Here is a 25,317-nt window from a genome sequence, read left to right as displayed (position 1 = left end):
GGGGCGGGGGCCATGGCCAGGCCTGGGCAGGCCTGAATATGATTGGGGAGGGATTTAAACTATGACCTGCAGGGACCCCAGCCAGGGTGTGCCTGGAGGGGTAATGCGAAAGCAGCCCCTGCCAGGTATTTCCCACCCTCACAGCTCCAGAGGCAGGGTGAGCAGTGGCAATGCACCAGGGAGGGCTTGGGACCCTCTGAGCCCTGGTGCCGCCACTTGCCCCATGTAGTCTGTGTCAGCTTAGCCTGCCCCACTTCCACCTATAGTGCAGCCCCCTGCACCAGGAAGCAGTTTGTGCTTCCAGGGACGCCATCTCAAGGGCTGCCAGTTCACTTGAGTTCAAGTGAACTCCCTGGCCCGTTCACATGAGGTTACTGCTGGCTACTGCTGGGGCTGGCCATGCTCCCTGCTGCTCCAGTGGCAATAGAGTGGGGAAATACCTGATAGCAGCTGCTCTGCCTTGGGCAGGCAGACCCTGGCTGGAGTCCCAGGACGGGAGAGGAGAGGTGGGGAATAAACCCCCTTTCTTGTCCCCTTCACCTCAGAGGGCCATGCCAGCCAGTGCCTGGCCATGCCCTTGCCCCTGCAGCAGCAAGGGGACGAGATCCTGACACAGGCTGCTGCGCCCCAGCCAGCAGACCCTAGCTGGGGTCCATGCCACTGGGACAGTGGACGGAGGGGGGAATTAAACCCCCATCTCCATTCGCTTCACACTGGCCTGGCCATGCCCCTGCCTCTGGAACAGCGAGCAGAGAAAAGCCTAGCAGGGGCTGGCAAATGCTAGCTGGGGTCCGCACTGGTGGGACACGGGAGGGAGTGGGGAATAAACCTCTTCCCTGCTCCCTTTGCCTTAGCAGGGACCGGCATCTGGCCATGCCCCTGCTCCGGCTAGAGAGCAGAGGGGTGGGGCCAGTCCTGCTCCACTGGAGCAGATGGTACAGCCCAGCCCAGGGCTGCAGAGCATGCAGGGATGCTGGGGGACTCTGGTTTAACTTAAACCAGGAAGGGGTCTGGGAAGCGAAGTTTCCTAAACTGGTTGGACCTCAGTCAGTTAAGTCTTATACTACATTCAATCAGGTTTGTCTCAACCTGGTTTCAGCCATTTTGAAACCGGTTTATGTGCACTGAACTTATGTTCTGTTACAGGCTTATACCAGTTTCTGCTCTCTTAAACCTGTTTATGTGTAACTTGTGTCCCTAGCCAAAGTGATTATAAAAATAAAGTTTGATATTTTGGTTAGAAATTGCAAAAATCCAAAAAGAAATATTTGTAAGTATTGAGGGTTTAGTATTAACTAGAATGACAGCTAAAGCCCAGCAAAATTGGCCAAGGATGTATCTGCAGAGGATATGATACTCACACTTGGAAAAAGCTGAGAAAACAGAACTCAATTTTACTCTTACTGAAGTTTTAAAACACATTTATTTCCCTTTTTGTCTAGTTTAATGCTTTATTTTGATAGTTCCTTTTTCTAAGTAAGGCATTTTGTAAGTCATACAAATCTCATGAAGGTGAGAGCCTCTCAGCACTAGGTCAGATCTGCTCTAGAGAAGGCAAATGCTATGCATATTTTCCCATAAAACTTCACTTCAATCTGGATATGGCATTTTACCATTATAGTGGACAAAAATGTAAAGATTTTTCCTATTGGCTGGAGATTACTGTTGCGGGCTTTGTAAGGTTACTTGAGACAAGACTTGAACACTTCCTTCAGAAATTAATGTGGGGTTGAGGGAAAGGGCTTACAAAGCAAAGATTCAGGTTCAGCATATATATATTTCTTAACGCAACTGATTCAGATTCTGGCATGTGTAAATGCAGGACCAGTTTCTATTGAGCTAAATAAAATTATTTCTATGTTGTTTACTTGGTGCGCATCTTCCTGAGGAGATCTAAAAACTAAAGTCCTTCAGCTCTTGGCAGGTGTCTCATGGTGCTTTGTTATGGAAGATGCTTTCCAAAATACCTCAACTTATTTTCATGCCCTGTATTGTGCCTTTCAGTGTAAGAGTGGTGTTATGACTGTGATGGTCCAGAAATTATGCAAGAGGCAAAGATTTTTTAGGGTGATTTTTTTTTTTTTATTATACCAACTGTATAGTTGGGATAGAGTTAAACAAGCTTTCAGTGAACAATGTCTTACATTTGAAAGCTTGTCTGTCTCTGTCACAACCATATGGTTGATCCAATAAAAGGTAGCATGCCAAGTTAATATTAATGTATTTTCTTCTTTCTGGATCATACCACTAGATCATGCCAGAAAGAAGAAACAGTAACATTAACTTACTGCTGCATAGAGTATAGTGTTATCACTACATAATTTAATGGCAATTGTGATTTTGACTAGTTATGCTTAGTAAGAGTTGTCACTTTTTTTTAAACTTAGAGTGGCTTTTGCTGTAGTTTGTACATTAAATCTATGCAAAATATAGAATTCTTAAAACAGTTATTATGGTAATATTCTATTTCAGTCTTCTTACAGTCTGTTCATTAGTCTTTTGAAAGATTTTGTGGTAAAATACATTATCCTTTGCATTTTGTCTTCATGCAGGGTTGTTGCTTGAGTACATATTGGTGTGTAGCCAAAGATTGTACTATTTGCAGTTAAAACAGCTACATAGTTTTGCCTCCCATATAAAAGGAAACCCCAAACTTAATAAATGGATACAGAAGAACAGTGCAGCATTTCTTCCAATGTATTATTCTGAAAAGAGAATTTCATTCTATTTTTTAGTAGTAAATTTCAATAGGGTACAAGTTTATTGTGTGTGTGTGTGTGTGTGTGTGCACGTGCCTTGTTTGTTATCCTATTGGGATATCAAACTGTACCCGTAAATGATTCACAGCATTAACTAATACAAGATATTATGGTGGTATATTGCTAGCAAGAATGGTGAATGGTAAATAAGTAAATCTTGCCAAAAGACCCACTAACAAGGAGAGAAAAATTAAGAGGCATAGGCCAGAGGGAACAGCTATGACCTATGAAAAAGAAAGGAGAGTAAATGATGCAGATATGCACAAGAGGTCAGCTTTAGCAAAGTGCATATTAGGCCTTTATAAAACATGACATGGAATTCTAAACTAAAACCCAAAATGAATGGGCAAGCAGCGGAGTTATTTAAGAATGAATCTTCTGCGGGCACAATTTCTTGTATGGGTAACAAGCAAAAAGTAGAGTTCTGTACACACTGGAGTGGGAGGAATGAAAGTAAGGCACAGAGGAGTTTGAGACATGGAACTGAAGTACTGTTAAAAGTCTACACACCCACGTAGGCAGGGTTGTAAGGAAAGGAGAATTCAGTGTCAAGAATGATACTGAAAAGTTATCGGTAGTGCAGGGAAGAAGAAGATATGAGTTAAAATCGTAACTTTTTTTAAGCCAGCTGTTCTAGTCTGAAATATGCCCCCCTCTGTAGAGTATCTAAGTCCTCCTATGGACTGTTAAGTGCATTCTGCTAACTCACTGAGGGAGGTGGCCCGTAATTGCACTCAAGTATAAAAGACATTGGAAGGGATCTGTGTGAGCTGACCAGCCTTGCAATAGGAAGCCCACGATGGCCAAGTCTGGTGAAAGGGTTTGAGCTGAATTTCACTTTTTCCATATGAGAACACTTTAGAAATTCAATCTAAATGAACCAACCTGGTAAGTTTAAAGTGAATTATTTAAGCCCCTGTGTGGACGCTGTGTGGATTTAATTCTGTTTAATGAATTTACTTCAAATTGAAAGCTTTGCTTACTCTTGATTAACTTCCCCAAGTATTACCGTGTAAAGCCCTCAATTAATCAAATCTAAGGAGAGGGGAAAGTTAGTTTGGCTTCCAGGTACCACACTGTGTGTGTCCAGCAGGACAAGGGAAAAATGTCTGTTCATAAGTATTTCTATTCATTGCATCTATTCAGAGGCAAAACTAGGCAGCTCTGCACCCTGGGTGCATGGGGCAACAGCCACAGCCAGGCTGCTGGTGGTGACCAGGGATTCGGGTCTTCTGTTTCCTGTAGAAAAACAGAAAAAATTGCAGATTTTCCATTTTAATAGAGATACCAATGAATTTTGCACTTTTGCAAAGAGCTCTATGCAGGCTGGCAGAGTTCGAGCCTGCAAGGGGCTGGGGGGAGCGGGAGAAGGGCAGTCAGGCAGGGGGCACCATGTGCATGTGCGCACTCACACATGCACATGGCCGCCAGGCAGCCTGGAGAGCAGCTCCCACAGGTAAGTTGGGAGCGGGGGGCAGAGGGGGGATTGATCCCTCCCATAGGGAGGGAGTTGGGTGGAGCTGGGGCTGGGACTGCTGTCCAGCTGAAGCAGTGTGTGGGGCTTGGGGCCTGAATGCGCGGCTGCAGGGCCCCAGTGGGAAGCAGGACAGAGCTGCGGAAAGCTTGTCCATGGGGTTGGGGAGGGGGGAGGTTGATTCCCCACTGATGCGCACACCCCTGGGGTGGGGGGCATGGTGGGCACATGCCCTCCAGATTTGTACATGGGGCTGGGGCAGACTGTCCACTGCAGGCTTAAGCTCCCTGCCCTGCTGCCTTCCCCCCAGGGCCTCTGCAGCCCAATGGGTGGGACCTGGCATAGCAGGGCAGAGTGGGGCCAGGTGGGGAGGCTCCTTGCTTCTGCAAGCCCTGTGCTGCCCTACCAAAGTGCCCCCTGCCCACCTGGCAGCAGTGGGGGTGGTGGCACTGCGTTGTGCCCCTTGCTGCTGCCAGGTGGGCAGGGGGTGCTTTGCCATGGCAGTGTGGGGCTCGCGGTGGCGGCATCAAGCTTCCCCACCCCGCTTTGCCCTGCTGCACCAGGTCCCATCCTCTGGGCTATGGAGGCCCCATGGGGAGGACAGCAGGGCAGGGAGCCCGCAGTGGGCAGCCTGCACCCACCTCCACTACAGGCTCCGCTCCAGCTGTGCTGCCCATGGGAGAGGGAGAGCTAGGCTCTGGGCTCTGCACTCCGCTCTACCGCAGCAGCCACCACCTCCCACAGGTGGCATGAAGGACTCAGGTGCTGCTGCAGGGGACAGGGGGCTGCAGACCTGGGTCCCTGGCCCCATAGTCCTGGCAGTTGGGGGCCCCTTCCAGCAGGGCTGGGGGCCAGGAGGGTTGTGGGTGGGGAATGAGGGGCACCAACAGGGTCAGGGGGCTGTGGCTTGGGAGCAAGGGGCCTGGACCTGCCTCCTGGTGAGCAAAGGGGTTAGGGGGACCTCTGATTTTCCATGAGAAAAAAACACAAAATCAAATACCAAAATTTTAGGTACTTCGAATTTATTTTATTATAGTGATTGAGGCAGTGGTAGGCTTCCAAATTGCTTTAAAATTGTAAATATATCAATAAAACATAGTGTTGAACTTATACCTATATATATAGTAGTGTTCCATTTTAAACATGGATTTGGGGTTTTTTAATCAGAGAATTTGTGATTTTTAAACAGAGAAAACCAGGATCTCTGGTGGTGACACAATAACGGCAACTGCAATTTTTGTGCCCCCTCCATAAGTGTGCACTTAGGGCTGATGTCCCAATTGCACTCCTCTCCCCCAGTTATGCCACTACATCTATTTACAAACAAGAGCAGATCATTAAAGTATTGTATGTTTTATGTGAGATATAAAAATGCTTTTCAGTTAAGAAGTTGTAATTTGATGGTTTGATGATAATGTGAAGACATAGGGAATGCAGAAGCTATCTGAAAGTCATCTCTCTGTTTTGTGTCTAAGGTGGTTACATACTGATGTAGCAAAGGAAGTTGTTTTCCAAAGTAATAGCATTTACTGTACAAGAACATAGAAAGGTCTCTGCTTGGTCATGTATCCAATTGCACAGTATTGCCTGTGTCTTGTACTGGAATTCTCTTGGAAAACAGAAGTAAATGGAAGACTTCATACAACTCATTTTCTTCAAAGGGACTTGTGTGTATGTGTATCCAATGACACAGTTTAGCCTCAAGGGACCATTCATATTCAAAATTAGGGGGATACTAAAATATTAATAAGTATTCCTCAGAACTTGTAAAATTAAACCTTATAATCATTTATTTATTGCATATTTTCTTTAATTCCAGAAGATTCATTTTCTGAGTGTTTGCAAGTATACATAAAAAACCTGATTCTTTGGTCTCTTGCCCCTTATCTGATCCTTTACATGTGTGGGGAAAAGTGCTGCTATTCAGATATGGTAGCATTTAAAACCACCTCTGCCCAAGCAAGTCATTGGAAGATATCTTTCTCAGCATGTTGACTGAAAATAGTGGAAATTAGTTTTCACCAGAATATATTGATTAAATCCCTTTCAGGGTCTACTGTGTAAGCAGCAAACAATTTTTAAAAATTATGTCCTTTATTTGAGAGAGAATGTATATGTTTAGTAATACTAACATTAAAATTAAAAGCAGCTATTCCAGTAGATCAAAGTTTTATGATTCTCTTATAAATCTTAGTAAGTACCAGGGAGCATTTTCTGTAGATTGCTAAGCAAGTGTTTCTAAATGTACTTGTTGTCCTCTAGGTATACCCAAAAGGATAATTGGAAAATATGCTGACCTGAGATGCTAACACAAGGAAAACTGTTTTATTTCCTCATTTTAAACAATTGCTGTACAAAGCCATGCTGAAAATCACTTGGAATCAGACTGTATGACTAATGCCTTACATATACCTACCCAGTTATTTCTGGCAAAAGTTGTCATTTTGTCATTGTCTTGCTTGTATATTTTAAGGCTCCAAGGCTAGGGACAGACATTATACACACACCAGTTCAAGTGATCAGAAATTGGTTTAAACCTGTAGCAGAACAGATGTTCAGTGCACATAAACCAGTTTGAAAATGGCTGAAACTGGTTTGAGATAAACCTGGTTGAATGTAGTATCAGACTTAACTGATTTGGGTCAAACCATTTATGCAGTGTCTGTCCCAGACCCCTTACTTGTTTAAGTTAAACCAGACTCCCCCAGCTTCCCAGGAAGCTCTCTGGGCTGGGCAGGACTCTGCTCCACAGCAAAGCTGGCCCCTCCCCTGTGCTCCCTGGCTGGAGCTCCAGCAGAGACTGCAGGCGTCTGCCTGGCTTCCCCTTGCTCCCCACCCCACTCCCTGTCTAGTCCCCTCTGCCTTACACAGACACCTCTCAGCATTAGCTAGCATACCACATGCTGGCTATGGTCATGCTCTGGCAGACAGGACAAAGGCAGAATCAATAGGTAGCTGGTAATGTCCCTCTGTTATTTTCTTAATGGGGTGATAAACAGTGGGTTAGGTGGTAAACCCTGAGTTATCAATTCTCTGCTGGGCTAGTCAGAAGTTGGGGGGGAAGTGGGGGGAGCCCTAATCAGAGTGTCCTGCTGGGCCTGGCCACACCCCCGTCAGCTCAGCACAATGGAAGGGAAGGGAGGGCTGCTCTAGCACGCCCCGGTTTCTAGCCTGAGCCACTGTAGGCATATGCCTGCATTTCTGGTAGGTCTGTGAAGTTACAAACTGATTTAGCCTAGTCAGGTTAGACTAACCTGCAAAGATTGAATCAATTCAGGCTCAGGCTTTTTGAATGTCTGTCCCTAGCCCAAATGGTGTGAAAGGTGACATTGCTGCTAATAACTTAATCACTTTTTAAAGTTTTGTTGCTTTTGTATATTCCGGTTTTCAGTCAGTGCTCTGCCTACTACCTTTTCACCACAGTAGCAGAAATATGTATACATAACTGCTAAAAAATAACATTTTTAGTTAATTAATTGTTCATCCTTTTATAGATTATAACCCGGGCGGTACTCCAAGAGGTACCCCCTCTCCAATTGAAGGGATCAAAACAGGTGTACAAGCACTGTGGGAGGTGTAGGGACTCTCTTCCCCCTATAGAGCAGAACCAGACCACCAATGGGGACTTAACCATATACTTTTTAATGAGAGAACAGTATTGGGAACATAACAGGCATAAACCAGGGGGTATAGGGGACATTACAACACCCCAAGGGGGCAGGATTCAACAAAGGTTAGACACTTACAATCATAGACATAGTCATCCAGTTGACAACAGACAGGGTTAACAAAATATAAAACTCAAACAGCAGAACAAACAATACTGGTTGGTGAAATATAAAAGGCACAAAATACAAAATGTCAAATAACAAGGAATATAGGGCCTAGGTACCTGGCAGAGGAGAAGGTGGGGAAAACACAATGACCCCTTTCCACTGCAACAAGAATTTCTCCCTGTTACTTCACTGCTGGGACTTGAACTTAGATTTCCTGCATGGTAGGCAAAAAGTCTACCACACAACCACCAGTGTTGGTGCTGTGCCAAACTGCTAGGGGTCTTGACCTTCATGGATCCCCAGCCTCACCTCAAGCTTCCTGGCCTCTTATTGGAGGAGCTGGAAGCAGAGCTGGGAACCTCTCAGGTCGTTGTTCAGATCCTTGCTGAAGCAGGAAGCCTCTCCTGCTGGCCACAGCCTCTCATAGGCGATCCTGGAGCCCAGTGGGGAGCCTCTTCTGTTGGCTGCACACCACGCTACTGAGGGTCCAACTACTGCCTGCAGGTCCCACTCCTTTAGGTGCTTCTGGGGCAACTGCTCCCGCCCCTCTGGCCCAGCTCTTGCCAGCTCTTTGAAACTCCTTCCTTGTGGTCCCTCGTTGGTCTCCCTTGAGTGAGCCATGCTGCCCCTTTTATCCCCCTCCAGGTGACCCAAGGGGCCAATTAGGGGACATGGAGGGTAAGTCTCTGGGGCCTGATTGGTGAGGAAAGGGAATCCCAAGTCCTCCAATCATCTTTTTCCCTTTCAAAACCCCTGGGCTAAGTCACTGCCAGTTAGCCTGTCACAGGATATAGTAACTTCTACATTATGTTATCTCTAACCTAGTTGTGTCCTTTATCTGCAACTACTACATTGTAAGTAGGAAAATAGCATGGTGAGTTTTGAAGTTCACGTCATTGAGGTAGTACTCCAAGGGTACATACCAGCTTTAAATTTATATCAACCTCACCAGCAATAGGTCAGTCTAACTAACCAATCATGAAGGCATTCATAGGGTTTAATTTGGCCAAAAAATGGTGCACTCGATTCAAGTTAGTGCAACTCTGGAGGTACACTGACTTAAATTGAGAAAGGGTTAACCTGAGCTAGAAAAAGGGTAACCAGATCTCCCAAATGCCTGCATGCCTTCACCAGCACAACTCCATTTGCCCCAGACGTGGGGCTATGCTATTCCCACCCTCAACCCTGACTTGGCTATTTTTAGCACTACACTTCTCCCCTCCCTTCTTCCTGACTCAGTCAACCCTTCCTTCCCCCCACTCCCACAGACCTACCAACCCTTCTTGCAGAGCTACCACCCTCTCCCTGACTTGCTAAACAACCCCTAGGATCCATAAGCCTATCCTTCTGCTGCGATCCTGACTTTCTTACATTGGGCTGTCCGCACAGCTCCCAGCAGTGGCAAATAGCTGTGTGTTCCACTCCTGGTCTCTGTTTTGGCAGCTTAAAGTAAGCCTTCTAAACACAGACAGGGTGTGGTGGACATTAGGCCTGTGTGAAGTGGCTAGTATTCGCTTCAGATTCGGACGATTTGGGGGACACTGAATCGATTTGGTGATTCAAATCACTGTCCCAAATTGATTCAGCCAAATCTGAATCACACAGGTCCATCCCCCACTGCTCTCCCAGCCCCGGCAATGGCTGTTCCGCCCAGCCCTAGCTCCCAGCAGTTTGAAAAATAAAGGCCTGACTCACTGGCTGCTGCCAGGTCAGGGGGTAATCCCCACTTTTCCCCAGTGCCCCATGCCACATGGAGGGGCTCTTCCACAAGCCCCCCAAGACCCCCCTGCTGTCCCAGCCCCCCCGCCCCATGGCTGCCCTGCCTGCCCCAGTTCCTGGCCCTTTAAACAAAAAACCCCGACCTCACCGGCTCCTGCCTGGTGGGGAGGGTGATCCCTGCTGCCCCCCACTGCCCAGAGCTGCATGGCAGGCTCTGCACGAGCCCCCAGAAGCCCTGAGACTGCTGCAGAAGCTGGTGAGCCTGGGACTTTTTGGAGTTTTTTTTTGCAGGGCAGCCATGGCGGAGCTGGGAGAGCAGGGGAGGGGGTCAGAGGGCTCATGGCAGAGCCCCCCATGCAGTGGGGAGCAGCAGGGATTGCCACCAGGTAGCAGCCAGTGAGTGGGGGCTTTTTTTTAAAGCATCCCTCCATGGTCCCTTCTCCACTCCTCCAGCCTCCCCTCCCCCACCCCCTACTTACCAGCTTGGAGTCCAGGTTCAGCTCCCTGCTGCAGCAAGCAGGGACTGCCTGAATCACTGAAGCTCTCTGAATCTTTTCTGAATGGATTTGGAGAGCTTTGAATTGATTCGGACCTTTTAACCGGTCCTGTTTCAATTCAGATTCGGAGATTCAGCAACTGAATTTGGCCAAATCTCCTCTGAATCGAATCAGCGGAGCATGGGACTGGCTGGTAGAGGTGTATATGTGTATGCGTGCATGTGTCTGCAGGCACAGGGGCAGTGTGTGTGTGTGTGTGTGTGTGTGTGTGTGTGTGTGTGTGTGTGTGTGTGTGTGTGTGTGTGTGTGTCTGTCTGTCTGTCTGCGGGCACAGGGGCATTGTGTGCATGCTTGCTTGCAGACAAGCCACCCTCCCCCCATACCCACCCACACCCCACATACCCACACACCCACAGCCACCACAAAACTATACCCACCCCCCACAATATACAAGAACAAGACTTAATTTCAAGCTATTGTGCAGTCACCTCTCCGTACACTACACAAATGCATGTAAATCAGGACAAAAATATTTTTTTGAAATCAAATTAATGACAGTTTTAGAAGTTCACTTTTTAGAATATAATTTGGTATTTTTCTGGTTCTGAGATGGCAAAACCCCTTGCCGAAAGAAGTATTTCCAGGGGCAAGGGACTTCTGGTGATAGAGGTGGGGGTTAGGGGGTGGGACTTCTGGTCACAAGATGGCAACCAGGGGGTGGGGCACCTATCAAGGGGTGGGGCTGCCCATGAGGCCCTTCACAGCCTGCCAAAACTCAGTAAGTGGCCCTCTGCCTGAAATAATTGCCTGCCCCTGCCCTAGAAGCTGGCACAATAGTACAGATCCTCTTGAGTGGACAATAGGAGCCTCTCTGAGATGCTGGGGTATTTAGAGAACTTTCTATAAGCGCTGAGCTCATGTTGCTTAAGTTTCAGCATCGGGGATCAGCTGATTGCAGAAACTTATAAACACCATACAAATATCATCAGGCTGCCATTGGCTCATCACTAACTGTTTTGAGGAGAAGAATGGGAATTTATATTCAGACACTAGAAAGATTACTAAAATATGTAGACAGTCATATCTGGACAATGTGTGTGTCAGGAGAAGCAAACCATGGATCATTTCCTGAGATGCCCTGTAGCACCACAATATACACCACAACATTTGGCAACACCAGAAGCAGTGTCCTGTGCAGAATATTGGGAGCAGACCATATAGAAAGTTTGGACTGGAGATACGATGACAAAGTCTTATCTGGAGAGGAACAGATTCTAGGTCCTTCTCAGGACTGAGCACCCTGTGATGTTCTCCCTGCTGCATATGTGATGTGTGCATGGGATGTAGGGCCTCAGCTCCATTCCATGCTAAATCATTCTGAGACTAAAAACCCATCTTGAAAGCAGGGTCACAGTACGACCAAGTCTCCTGTTCTTACTATGAAATGTGCAGTAGTTGGTAGTTTTCATATAACTTGAGCAAATCTTGACTTTTAAAAAAATAAGTTTCCAGCAGAGAAAAGCTTAAGAACTTGAACCCTAAAGGTTCAGTAACCAGAAGGCAAATAAAACAAGACCCAACTTTTTAAATCTTATTTTGGAGCCTAGCTCATATTTTTTAAATATTTTGGTTGCTAGTACACTAGCTTATGTCTATAAAGTTCTTTAGAAGATGTCAGGCTATTTGTCTAAACACAAGTAGAATTTAACAAATTAAGATCCATCTTTACACTAGGATTCAAATTAGAGTCCCTGCTATACATGAAAGCAAACACAATTATAACTTTAAAATAAATTGAGGAAAATTGGCATTAGTCTGTGCCATGAGACATTTGACAAAATGGAGAGAAGCTGCTTACTAATTGAAGATTTAATAAAAATATGGTTGTGACTGATTCATTTAGGAAATGTCCATGAGAATGATTTACACAAGTTCTGGAACATGTTCACTGATGCCAAGTATGGTGGTTCTGGATATGGATAGCTTTCTTACTAGGTGCTCACTAGTGATTAAGGTCAGCAGAAATTTGCAAGAAATATTACTGTTTTCTTGCATGCCATGGTGGGATTGTATTTTATATTTTTTGGTGGAATGCTTTGGAGTAACTCATACAATGTAATTAGATTTGCTACAGAACTCTCTCATAGTTTTGATTTTGGCACATGTATGTTACACAACTTTTAAGTCAGCATAAATCTTCAAAATTCATTGAAAATTTAGCTAAGGTAATTGCCCCACATTTGTGGAATCCAAGAATTGATTTACTTTTTTGCAAGCTATGAGAGGCTGGGCATTGTGAAGTTCTCTACTGCTTCAGTAAGAGTATACAAAACACAACCTTTCAGTGCTTTCTTTGCTAGGCAGAACAGCAAATAAATGACAAAACAGTTACTCATCATTATAATCAGCACAAAGCATAGGAAATTTAGGATATTTCATTTTTGTTTTCCAGTCTTTTCCTTATAGCAGGTACCTAACCAAAAGAAGATGATCTTGCCTGTTTTGTGGAAAGTCAAGCATAATGTACCTGGTCAATACTGGAGGTCAATAAAATGGTTGAGGGGAGGAATTTTCCTTCCTATCCTCAGCTGTCTATCTAATTATGACCTGCTGCATGAGGAATTAGCCTTTCTAATCTCTTCACTGCCTATTCTGTCTGCAGATCTTATTCATATATCCCCCCACTGAGTTGTTCACAACAGCTAACCTGGAAAGCAGCAAATGGTCTTGACTAAATTGAGGCTTTTTCAACATGAAACAGATATGCAGACTGATGTGCTTATTGACACAGTTATCTGTGCCTCTTGGCAGAACCACAGCTGTCTCTTGAACCAGGACCTTTGTATGACACACATGCATTAGATTTGCTAGTTAAGCCAAAAATAAAGAAGCTGAGCGGGTAGAAACTGTGCTAAACTTGCCTGAACTGGAAATTGTTCTTCACATAGCTTAAAAACTGAATTGCTTAATAATACTGCTATTTAAATATTTTCAATCAGGCTTTGAAGCTAACACCTTACTGAGGTGAATGAGTGTTATTGTTCACACTTCTTTTGCTGTTTTGTCTGCAATTTTCTGCAGGGCTGTCTTAACAAGCAGCCATGTATTGATATGTGTGATTATCTTTGTAAAAGATAGAAAAAGAAAAAGAAAAAGCTTGTAAAAGAAAAAGCTAAAAATTCCAACTTTGCCATAATGTGGGGGGAGGGAGAGACACCCAAGCGCAGCAGAAAAGTGAAGATGGTGATTGTAGAAAGGCTTACAAATTGCAAGTGTTGTTTATACACTTGGCTCTGCCAATAATGCATCAAATTAATTTTCTAATATAAGGAACAGGAAAAATAATGCTCATTTATCAACTTCTCAAGAGAAGCCAAATCAAATGGGAGATAATTGTTTTCAGATTTATTGAAAATGCTGCTGAGCCTGTTTAGAATTTTGTTATTAAAAGCCAGTGTTCAATTCCACTTATTATCCCTGTGCTGTTATCTCCAATTTGCAGAACTGCTATTCTGTTGTCATTATGAGGAGGGTCATGTTTTTTACTGCACATTTTGTTGTCTACTTGGGCTACATCCCTGATTCATGGTACAACATAGTGCAGTGAATTGACATCTCTGAAAATCAGGTGGAACCTTTACAAAAGTAGCACTCCTGCGTGAACCTCCAGATTTTGAGTATCTGTTACTGTAGCTAAAATGGGCCCGTTGTGTGAAGATGTCATATATTTATTTCTTGCTAGTGTGTGCGTGTGTGTGTGTGTGTGTGTGTGTGCGTGTGTATGTAGAAACAATTTGTCATACCTATTTGATATTTCTTTGCTCTAAACCCCATCTTTTTTTCTAAAGATGGTCTCTGTGAAAGCTAATGTTTGACTCTGTAGTAGCCTGGGCTTCAAAGCTGTTGAAAATAGTTACTGAAAATCTCCCATTAACAAAATAATTTTAACTTGAGTTTTTTGCATAGTTTTAGTCTCCTTTATTTAAATTCTACATGTTAGTGCTCCACTGTGCAATGATGAGCATGTGCCCAGTTGAATAGCTTTTCTGCATTTTCTGAGTGCTTAAACAACAGTAAGACCTCTTTTGTTTTTTGTTTGCTTAGAACTGCTATTGACACACTACATCAAATAAAATATTTATTAAACTCTGAAGAATAGGAATATAATAATGAGAGATTCGTTCCAATTTTAAAAAATGGCAAGGAAATTCTTAAAGCTAATATAAAAAATTTGGGCATGTCTTTACAGCATCACATGTGAAAACACGACATTTTCATTCGTACATGTTCCCCAACAAGTGCCATTTGCTGAAAAATGTTATATAGCATGTTCTAGGTATGTACCCAAAAGGGATGCTTTTTTGGTATGTGGTGTGTGTAGCACCATTGTGACAGGGTGGGGTGCGTTTTTGTGGCAGTGCTCCTGAACACTGCCTGATGTACTGTAGACATGCCCTTGGTGTTCTCTAAGCAGGGGGGGATGTTTTTGTTTAAGTAGTTGTACACATGTGAGTAGTAAAAATGGAGGGATGGGATTACTTTTGGAGGCATGGATTTTCAAAACAATTTAGAAAAGTGGATAAAAGAATTCATTTTCCATCATACCAAGCAAGCTAAGTGTTTTGTAATCCATAATGCACATTCTCAACAGTTTTGTCTGAGCAAAATACAGTTCTAGTTGACAAAAGTGATGATCCTGGGATACTGCACCAGTTGGATTGGCCATTTTGCCAGAGCTCGTCCAAAATTTGATTCTGCATAGCTTCATTTGATTGAGCATAGCTTCATGCTGAGAATTTTAATTTCCCATTTAGAATTGTCTCTGTTAATTCCTGCTCTTGGGATTTGAGCTTCTTTGGCACCGTGAGATCAAAAGTATCTGGAAAATTGTGATTCTGGGTTATACATAGACACCTTTGAAGAAGCAAACATTTGGTGCAAACATCTATGTATCACTGTGGCACCTACTTTCCTCTGTTCCTTTTTGCTTATTTAGATGAGGGAAAATAAATTGGAGGAAATGGCAAAAGGTTTTATCTTTTAGAACAATGCACTTTCTTGATAGAAGAGTAACAACATAGTCGTGTTAAGGAAAGCTACATGATTTGTCTTGACAACTGACATGATACATCCCCATGAAGCTTTTTCTATAGATTTCTTACCTGATAAGGAAACTTCTTCAGGGCTAAGCAAATAGCACAAAATTATATAATATTTTCTTTCTGAATTCCTTAGACTTTTACCTTTCCAGATCCCTTAGTGCTCTAACCCTGATTCAAGCATCTGGGCCCACCACTGGAACTAGGCAAATCATTTTGATTAAATATTTTATTTGCTACAAAAGTGCAGATTTGGTTCAGTAGAAACTACTTGAAAAATTGTTAAATTCATCAATTTATTTTGGCTAGAAAAACATGAACTTTCATAAAATATTTTCACAACATGAAAATATTTTGTGAAAGTTGAAATGATCTTTATATTTTCAAACTGCTTTTTTGAAATTAATTGCATTTCAATTTAGTAAACAACAAGCAAAAATCTCTGAAAGGGAGACAAAATATATCACTACATCCAGAATGCAGTGTTTTTGACTTTTCATCTGAAAAATAAAAGCTTCTTGGTTGGGGTTGACTCAAAACAGTTTTTGATTTGTTTTAGGCTTTTGTTTTTTGGGTGGTTTGTTTGCTTGTTGGTTTGGCCAGCAAACCAAAAAAATAAATGACCCATATTCAGAAAGTTCTAGTCCAGTGATTCTCAACCAAGGTGCCATGAGATCCTTTCAAGGGTGGTTTGGGGTACTATACAATGTTAACTCTGTTAAATGTGCAAACGTGAGTCACAAGATAAACCCAGATATTTAAATAGGAATCTGTGGTGTAAAAAACATTCTAACCTCTTGTGATCTTCTGATTTCTTTGCAGCATAAGAATCGCTTTAGTATTTTCTGTAGTCCAAAAACAAGTGAAAACGAAGACCTGGCATTTTCTGAAGGGTGCCTTGAGTCTAGGTAGGGGTGCCTTGAGCCTAAAAAGGTTGAGAACCACTGGTCTAGTCTAATCACTTGTGTAGTAGGTGTGAAAGTGGAACTTATGTGATGCTTTTTACTACTTGAGAGATTTTTCAGTCCTGAAGGCACTGTCAGCCTCTGTTGAAGGTGATCTAAACTTGGCTTGTATTATGTTTTCTGCCTGTATTACAGCAGGGATTTCATTCTCAGTATTTGGTTCCACACACATAACAAAACATGCAACTTAAAATTTGTTTGATCATACACTAGTTAAGAATGAAATCTTTGTGACCTCTTTGTGAGAGAGATCCTTGAAAAGTTGCAGGGAACAGAAGTGGAAGGTGGCATACAGCTGGGATTACCTGGTATGTTTGCTTTCTGCTACTTGCACTTCTTATTTGTCAGGTGTAAATTTATCCCATTCTGTGTGGACAGAAGGAAGACATTTTCCAGAATGAGAATGGAAGAGGTATGAATCCCAAATTCAGGTCTGATGCAGGTTTTCTTGCAGCCCATCTGACTTTTATAATATTAAAAGAGACAATTACAGTATTGCAAAGAATGCTGGTACTGGTGTGAGTCTGGTAGGACTTTCTTTGACAGGTTAATGGTCTTCTCTTTTCAGGAGGAAATCTTCTCCTCTGTTTAGTAAAAAGAAAAGAACATCCAATTCTGATGTTGATTTTTTTCAGGGCTGCCTTTAGTTTGCAATATATAAGACAACTGAAGTAAGGTTGACCTTTAGGTCCATAGAACATGTGATTCATAATGGTAACATGGATGCCATATAAAAACACTTCCAAGTTACAGGAGGTAGCCGTAGGGAAACTTAAATATTTTCCCAGGTTAGTATCTCTTGTCATGCAACAAGTGGACTTTAAATATCTTGTTGGGAAAGTCAGTTGGGGAGACTCCTGACTCCAAAGATATATCGAGCACACTCTCTACTCCTTCACAGTCCTAGGTACTTCTGGACAACAGCCACAAACAGAAATTACATTTGTGCCGAGAGAAAACCCTTTCTCCTGGCACAAAAAGAGAATGCACAGACATACAAGAGAGTTTTTGAAAGAGAGAATTGGCTTTTCCACAATAACTTAGATTGGATACTTATAAGGAAGATCTTCTTCCTCCCAATCTAATTTGAATGGTTATCTGCATCTCTTGGGTGTGGAGGACAACCAATACCCCACAGTACTCTGTTCTCCCTCCCTTCGTCTGGGGAGAAGGGAGGGAGAACCTCTGGCTCTCTGATAGCCTGGCCAGGGGTGAGCTGCCAGGGAGCCCTGTAGGGACCCTGCCCTGAAAAATCAGCTAACTGGTAGGAGAGGGAGCATTTTCCTGAAGTGGGACCCCTCCTGGAAGGGGTTCCCACCATGGCAGAATGCCCCCTTTTCACATTGCATTGCAGTGGCTCAGCTGAGAGCTTTCCCACTGTGGCAGTGTGCCCTGCCCTACCCTACCCATCCACTCTTTTGGGTCTGCTTGGAGGAAAGCAAGGAGTGGGGGCTATCCTCTTGCAGCAGAAACCAGGAGGGTTCCCATCTCACCATGGAAGAATGGCCCACTCCTCCTGCCAGTCAGCTGATTGACAAGATGGGGGTGGGGGCTGTCATTTTCCTGGGGCTGGAGTCCTCCCCAGGCTCTCTAGTTGACAGCCTGCCCCGTTCCCAGGGAGGGGAGTGGGCAGGCTGTCAATTAATGGCTCCCCTAAGGGTAGGGGTGCCCCTTTGCTGAAGAGCACACCTATGAAGCTGTCCAGCCATGGGACTGGAACACACATATGCTCCAGCTCCCAGGCTGTTTTTCTGCTGATACAAATCTCAGAGAAATTCTTGCTGGTAGAAATTAACACCTGTCCCTGACCAAATCTCTTGATCGCAGAAGTTGTTCAGGAATAAATATGCTTTTACTGACTTAAAGATGGAGAAAGCTTGTAACAGGTGAAAAATCCTCCTTGTTACACCCACATTTTTCTTTGGATCTCTCAGAGAAGTCAGATCTGGGGAAGCTGACAGAATCAAGGCAGGCACTAGCAAAAGGGAACTTCAGAAGAAAGTAACTCCTGCAGATCCAAAAAAGCTGATGTTAACATGCTAAGACCTACATGAAGGATGCTCCCATTTCTTCTTCATTTTTAGAAACTTTGGTTATTTGACCTCACTCTTCTCTGTGCATTGTGGGATGATTCCACAGTACTGAGATCTTGTAGAGTCCTGGTGTGAGACGGGGTTATTTTTACCCACATTCTTAGAAATCTTCAGACCTTCACACGTATAGAATCTGGTCAGTTCTTTTCTTTTAGTCCCAGTACTTTGGAAATGCCTAAATCTGAATGAAATGGTAAGGCCTCCTGTACTGTAAAGCCTGAACAGCCTTTCAGCACATGTTCTTCATCAGTACGTCATAAACACTCTAAATCATTATTGGTTGCACATATTTTATTTCTGTAGCCCTGGTAATACTTGAAGCCCATGTTTGTGCCAGCTTCAGTCACAGTCCTACAATACATCAGGTCAGATAATCCAAAATTAATTACTGGTATCACGTGGGAGCTCAAAAAAGGAACCACCAACAGTTTCATGTTCCAGCACAGAATAATTAAATCATCAGGTGCATTCACTGGTGTGGACAAATAACACTGCGCTAGAAAATGAGAAGGTGGGGGAAGAGGGAGGAAATTGAAGACTAATGTTAATGCCTTCAGAAATCATAGAATCATAGAAAATTGGGGTTGGAGGGGACCTCAGGAGGTCATCTAGTCCAGGGATTGTCAACTGGGGGTACGTGTACCCCTGGGGGTGGCACAGTGGCATGGGGAAGCAGCACGTGGCGGCGGTGTGGAGTGGTGAATGGTGGTGGCGGCCACTGTGTGCAAACTCCCCACCCCTTGCTGCCACTATTTGCCGCTCTGCATTGCTGCCACGCGCTGCTTCCCTGCTTCCCGGCCCCACCATTCAGCACTCCATACCGCCACACACTGCTGGCTTCATGTCCGGATGGCTGTCAGGCCCCCACCACCACTTGCTTGCCAGCCCGTCTGGAAGGGGCTAAAATCCAGAAGGGGTACACTCCTTTAAAAAGGTTGAAAACCCCTGATCTAGTCCAACCCCCTGCTGAAAGCAATGCCATCATATTTCTGCTTTGGCTTTCTCCAGTTGTACAACGTCTTTGTTTTCACATTAATACTGGCTTCTTGCAGGGGAGTAAATGGTACAGTGATGACAGGGTTAAATTGTACCCTGTATATAAAGAAATTATATCAGGTTGCAATACAAGTGCAAAGACAGAGTAGGGGCTGGGGCTGTTGGACTGAGATAGGAAGTGTCTAATGGATGAGGTGCTGAAGTATTCAATAAAGCTCCTTAAATAACCAGCAACACAGAAAAGTCGCAGTATGTTTATCACTTTTTACAGAGGTGTTTTCTTTTAATTAATAAGTGTAATGTAAGACTTCACTCCTTTCCTGCTTTTTGTATAGTGGTGTGTTTTAAGAAGTTTTAGTATTATTTAAACATGAAACCTCTATTTTTTTTGTTTTAAGCCTTTTGTGTTCTATTTTGATTTTTTGTACAACATCTTAAGCACCTTGGGAGGTAGATTCAACTTTGGGTCAACTCCTGTCCACAGTATACAGACTACAAACTAAGACATTTCACCTCTGCTGCTGCAGCTTCCAAAAGAACAATGACCAGTTTTTGGAAACTCTGTCAAAGCTCTAGACATCAAACTGGAGTTCAGAAACATAATGTTTGGTCCTTTACACTAAATAAAGGACATTACTGTGGGGTGTGGTAGCTATTGTGTCAGACCTGAGCCCTAAGGGATTGAGGTTGGCAAAGAAACAGAGACTCCATGCTGCACCTTTAAATGCCTAGTTCTCTGGATATTCCAGCAGCCCCTCACTGCTTTGACCCACCCTCCATATTATTTCAATCTGCATCAACAACAAAAAAAGTTATAAGAATATGAAAATGTAACAAGTAGTTCATGCTAGGGGTTGTATGTAAGCAAACATTTGACTGAATGACTTTGTATCTGGCTTTCCTTTAATCACACTCAGTTCCCTTGTACAGGAAATAAATCTTGATTATATCCTAACTTCTTCCTAGAGCCTTTTAACCTTCCTTTCTTAAATGAATGCAGTGTCCTCAGCAGGGATGTAGGTTGTAGCCGTGTTGGTCTAAGGACGTAGGCAGACAAAGTTCCTTGGGTGAATCTGATAGCTTTTATTAGACCAACCCAAATAGTTGGAAAATAATTATCAAGCAAGCTTTTGAGTTCAAAAACCCTTTGTCAGGCTAAGGAAGTTTCAGCAGTTGGTGTGTGCTCTTCCTGGATGGAATGAAAAGTAAGATGTCAGGCAGGTTATAACATGTCATAAATCCAATGTCTACATTTAATCCATGATTTTAAGTATCCAGGAGGTTGATGAAGTGGAGTTCATAGGCTCGTCTCTGAGAAGTGTTTTGTAAGTTTCCTTTGAGGATCAGGACTGAGAGACTGGAGAGAGAGTGGTTTTCTTGTGAGAAATGTGCCCCCACAGGTAATTGGGTATTTCTGTCTTTGATAGATTTCCAGTGTACGTTCATTCTGGTGCGCAGTTGTTGGTTGGTCTCTCCTACGTATTTTCCATCAGGGCATTTGGTGCATTGGATGAGATATATTACATTTCTGGAGGTGCAGCTGTAAGATCTGGGAATGCTGATGGCTCTGTTGTGGGGTGTAGTAATAGTGGGGGTGGTGGAGATGTGTTGGCAGGTTTTGCATTTCTTGTCCTGGCACAGTCTAGATCCTTTTGGTGTGTTCTGGGCTTGAGGAAGTTTGCTTCTGGTGATGAGGTTGGCAAGGTTTGGTGCTTGTTTGAAGCAACCTCCTGGATACTAAAAATCATGGACTAAATATAGACATTGGATTTATGACACATTATAACTTGCCTGACATCTGACTCCCCAGGTATCTCTCCACTTTCATCCCCCTTCTCTCTCTTTCCCACCCCCACAGGCTGTCTCTCACCCATTGATTCCTCAATCTACATTTTCACTGACTACCTGTCTTGTATGCATACCAGCCCAGCCGCTGGCTTCTTTACTTTTCATTCCATCCAGGAAGAGCACGCACCAACTGCTGAAACTTCCTTAGCCTAATGAAGGGTTTTTGAACCTGAAAGCTTGCTTAATAATTATTTTCCAACTATTTGGGTTGGTCTAATAAAAGATATCAAATTCACCCAAGGAACCTTGTCTGCCTGTGTCCTCAGCAGTACTTTTAATGTCAAATCAGAGCTTGCCTGTTGTGAAAAAAATTAAAATACCGTATTAAAGCAAGGTCTCAAATTTTTAGAGTGGACTGTCCAAATGGCAGTTTGTGGGCCTCATGCATCATGAAAGGGGTTAAGTTGCGTTTGCACCCCCAGCTCATGCCCAACTGCTGCTCCCCCCACATTGCTCCAGCTGCAACACAGCTGGAATCACCAGGGTCCCTCTCCTTCCATGTGCTGCTTTCTGTTTACACTCCAGGGGATGGAGCAGTACAGCACACTGCACAGGGAGCTGATTGTGAGTCCAGGGCCAGCGCTCAGCATGTAGGGGGGAATTGCACCTTGCAGTGCAGTGCTGATGGTTGGAATGTCTGATGCAGTGGTCAGAGAAAGGGGTGCCTGTGTGGGCACACAGTACAGTGCAGGCGGGGAGGGAGCATCTGGATGGCATGCAGCCTGGTAGCCTATGCCTTGCCTGGTGCAGACCCCATGCATGTAGGGCTTAAAACCTTAAAAGGCAGGGCTTAAAAGCTGGAGAGCCCTGTGTTAGAGTATGTATATAGCTCAGGTTCAGTGACCATAACAGTCCTATTGAGGCTCCCAGTAACTGCAGTAATGGACCACACTCAAAGTGTCTAGCTTCAGCAGAATCCTAGACTTGCAGCATGGGACATTTAAATCTTTAAGGGGCATAAGTTTAGCTCATGAATGAATGAATCTATGAATCTCATGTCACCTGGAGTTCTCAATTTTACTTTCAATAACTTTTTCAATATTCCTTTTCCAAAGGAAGGTGACTGCAGTAACATAAATCCTAAGTGCTTGACATCAACTTGGGGAAGATTAGAGCCCATAGCACAGGATAAAGTAAAAAAAAACCCCAAAAAACCAAGGTAGTTCTGTAAATGGCTGATTTTTTTTATCTTGGGGAATATCTTTCCCAATCTCACATGCAAACTACTAACCCTAGTATTCATTCCCATGGGACCAACAGCTTTCAAGGGAAACCAAGTATATATATGGATTTTAGCTTTTGGAATAATCGGCCTTTAAACAGTAAGCAAAGGATAACTATAGTTTCAGGAAGTCAGCTGTAATTTCAGAAAACTGAAGCTAATTAGAGCTTTGATTCCCAGACACACGATGCGGTTCTTAGACTTACTCCACTTTCTCCCCCAAGCAGCCTGTTGCTAACTACCAGTAAACACTGCATAAAGCATCTAATACAGTATTTTCTTAGCTTTCTCCCATTATCTTCTTAAGTCTGCAATGGCAAAAGGGAAGATTCACCAGGCTGCTTGTTCTGATGACTTTTTTGCAGTCTGGCTTGGCTGGCAGAGAGGGGAAAAAGCCTCTCTTCACCACTGCCTGAATTATTTTGAAATACCAAAAAACTCCTTAACTTAATGCATATGCTTTCTCCTTTCTTGAAATGGAAGCAAACTCTTACCTTTATGCTGAAAGTTACTAAAGTTTGATGTCCACAGAGAATAAATCCCATTAAATTCACTATACATGAGTACCCGTTATGAAGGAAAAATCTTAATTTTTACTGTTGGTGGGGTGTTGTCTTGAAAGAAGTTAGGCTACTGCACCTATGGCAATCATGATTGTCTTTAACAGTTGTTCACGTGCAGGGACAGAATGTAACCCTTCCTTTCCTCTTGTAATAAAGTGGGATTTGGGTTGATTTAGTTATAATGTCCTACCCCAATGCCAACATTTGGTTTTGTCCCACATATACTGCAATTTGGAGTAAGCAGAATATACACCCTTTACAGAGAAGGGACAAGTAAAGGAAAACAAGGCTTTCTGTTCGTGCAGTGCCTGCAGTGGTGACACAGGTGCCTGACGTGCTCAGGCTGCCTACATTCCTCACTTCTGGCTTTTCAGTTCTCTGTTGTCAGAGCAGTGGATTTGGAGGGCTTGTAGCCTGTCCATGGAAAATATTTTTAATTAAAATTCTGTTGTTCATGTGCGATTAGCCAGAGCCATCCACCCAGAACAGTGGTACAAATCTAAGTTTCAGAAATAAAATACATCCAGTGGTCCAGGAAAGTGGCCTGATAAAAGCCAGAAAGGAAAACAAGTGCTGTGTCTTGGATACTTACTCAGAAACCATTGACAATTCTCCTTCTCTCCTTCCTCTTTGGTAACAAAGGACTTGCACTGTATTGTGTGGAAGGATTCCTTACAGGAACCAGACTAACTGCAGAGGTGAAGTATGAGAATGGATGAGGCCCGGGAGCTGCCAGAAGTCCATCTTGTGTTCTGATTACTATTATAAATATCTCTCCATTAGCCAGTTTCTTCTCAGGAAGTAGATTAAAGCCCTAATGGCCTAAGTGAGCAGGAAACAAGCAACATATTTATAGATTCACTGCTGGGTTGAAAGCCCATGTATCTGTCTGTTAGGAATCCTGGCTCCATTGGAGCGAATGAAGGGTCTCTTTTCTTTTCATTCTTAAAAGCCCCTTCACATTCCATTTTTGTTGTTTCTTCTCCTCCAAAACTATGGTTTCCAAGCACCAATTTTTTTTTAACAACAGTATTACCTAAAAAGAGTGTAATGAAGTGTAGCAAACAGTATTGGTTATAATCCCTTAAGATAAAGAAGGGATCCCAAAAGAGCTTTATAGAATGGTGAGGTTATGTTTAGAAAGAGCACTTGCTAGACTATGTGTATCCGGATATTAATGTCCAGTTTACATCAACTGCCACTACCGATTTAAAAAAAAAAAAATAACTGTAAAGGATTAGTGAGAGTGTAAATAATTGTGCTTTGGGGAATTATTCTTCTAGCTGCTTAGAAATGCCAGTAATAATGACACTAAACAATTTAATATTACTTGTGATCCAACAAGAGGCTTAAAAACAGTCTTAGAAATCAGAAACTCTTCAGATTGTAAATGCCAGTTTGACGACATTAGAAAAGGAGAATTTGGCTGGTCCTACAGAAAAGTTAAGTGCATATTATTTATAGAATAGGAAAGGCTTGGGATTTTCTCTTTTTGTGACCTTCTCCAGTTTGTAGTTGATTGCTTAGAATTAAATAATGCATATAAATCATATAATGCATATAATTTTCAGTGTTAGCCAACCTTAAAAATCCACAAATAATAAAATTCCCATAACAATACTACTAATATTGGGGAAGGCGTCATGTTTTGTGGTGTGTCTTCTGATTTTTAAATCCCCCAACCACTCCCAAAGTACGTAGAGAATCATGTGCGGGCCGGCTCCCGATCCCGTCCTCGCCGGGCGCGAACCGGGCCCGTCTGTGTGCACGCGGGGCCGGAGAAAAGTCGCGGGGTGGAGTAATACACTCGAGCTAGAATCAGTCACGGAGGCGTAATGGTTGATTGAAAAGATTATTTACTTACACCCAAGGTGGTTGCGGTGTAGGCTGGTCAGCTTTCCAGGCTCAGCTCCGCTTCCTTCCTCGTTGGAGGACTCTAATAAACTCGGTTCCTTGACCCCGGAGTGATTCAGGCTCCGCGGGGTTCAAGAATGCGTTCCCACGGAGCAGCTGTATCTCTGTGAGTGTTACTCAGTTCCCAGGATCCTCCGGAGCTGTTAAGACTCCATGGGTTCGAAAACTGGGTTCTAGGATAGGGATTCGTCTGGGCTGCGATCGATGACGGGGAGAGGCTAGAGGCCGTCGGGAAGGGGTGCCCCGGAGTTTACTAGGCTCCGGGGGTTCAGCAATTGGAGCCTCTATCGCCTTCTTAAGAAAGACGCGCTGGGTTCGAAAGGACCCACAGCGCTTAGAGATCCGTCTCTCCGTCTTTCTCTCCAACTTGGGCGGAAACCACCCAAGCCTTT

At 43.6% G+C, this 25,317-nt stretch overlaps 1 protein-coding gene across 4 annotated transcripts in view; it reads left to right on the top strand.

The window, feature by feature from the left end:
• RABGAP1L (RAB GTPase activating protein 1 like) overlaps nt 1–25,317 on the top strand; it is a 452,085-nt gene that overhangs the window by 353,664 nt on the left and 73,104 nt on the right. The window lies entirely within an intron of this gene.

This window comes from Alligator sinensis, unplaced genomic scaffold, assembly GCF_000455745.1.
Source record: "Alligator sinensis unplaced genomic scaffold, ASM45574v1 scaffold31_1, whole genome shotgun sequence".
Lineage (NCBI taxonomy): Eukaryota > Metazoa > Chordata > Crocodylia > Alligatoridae > Alligator > Alligator sinensis.
Note: the sequence above shows the minus strand (reverse complement) of the source record. Positions and strands in the feature narration are given on the sequence as shown.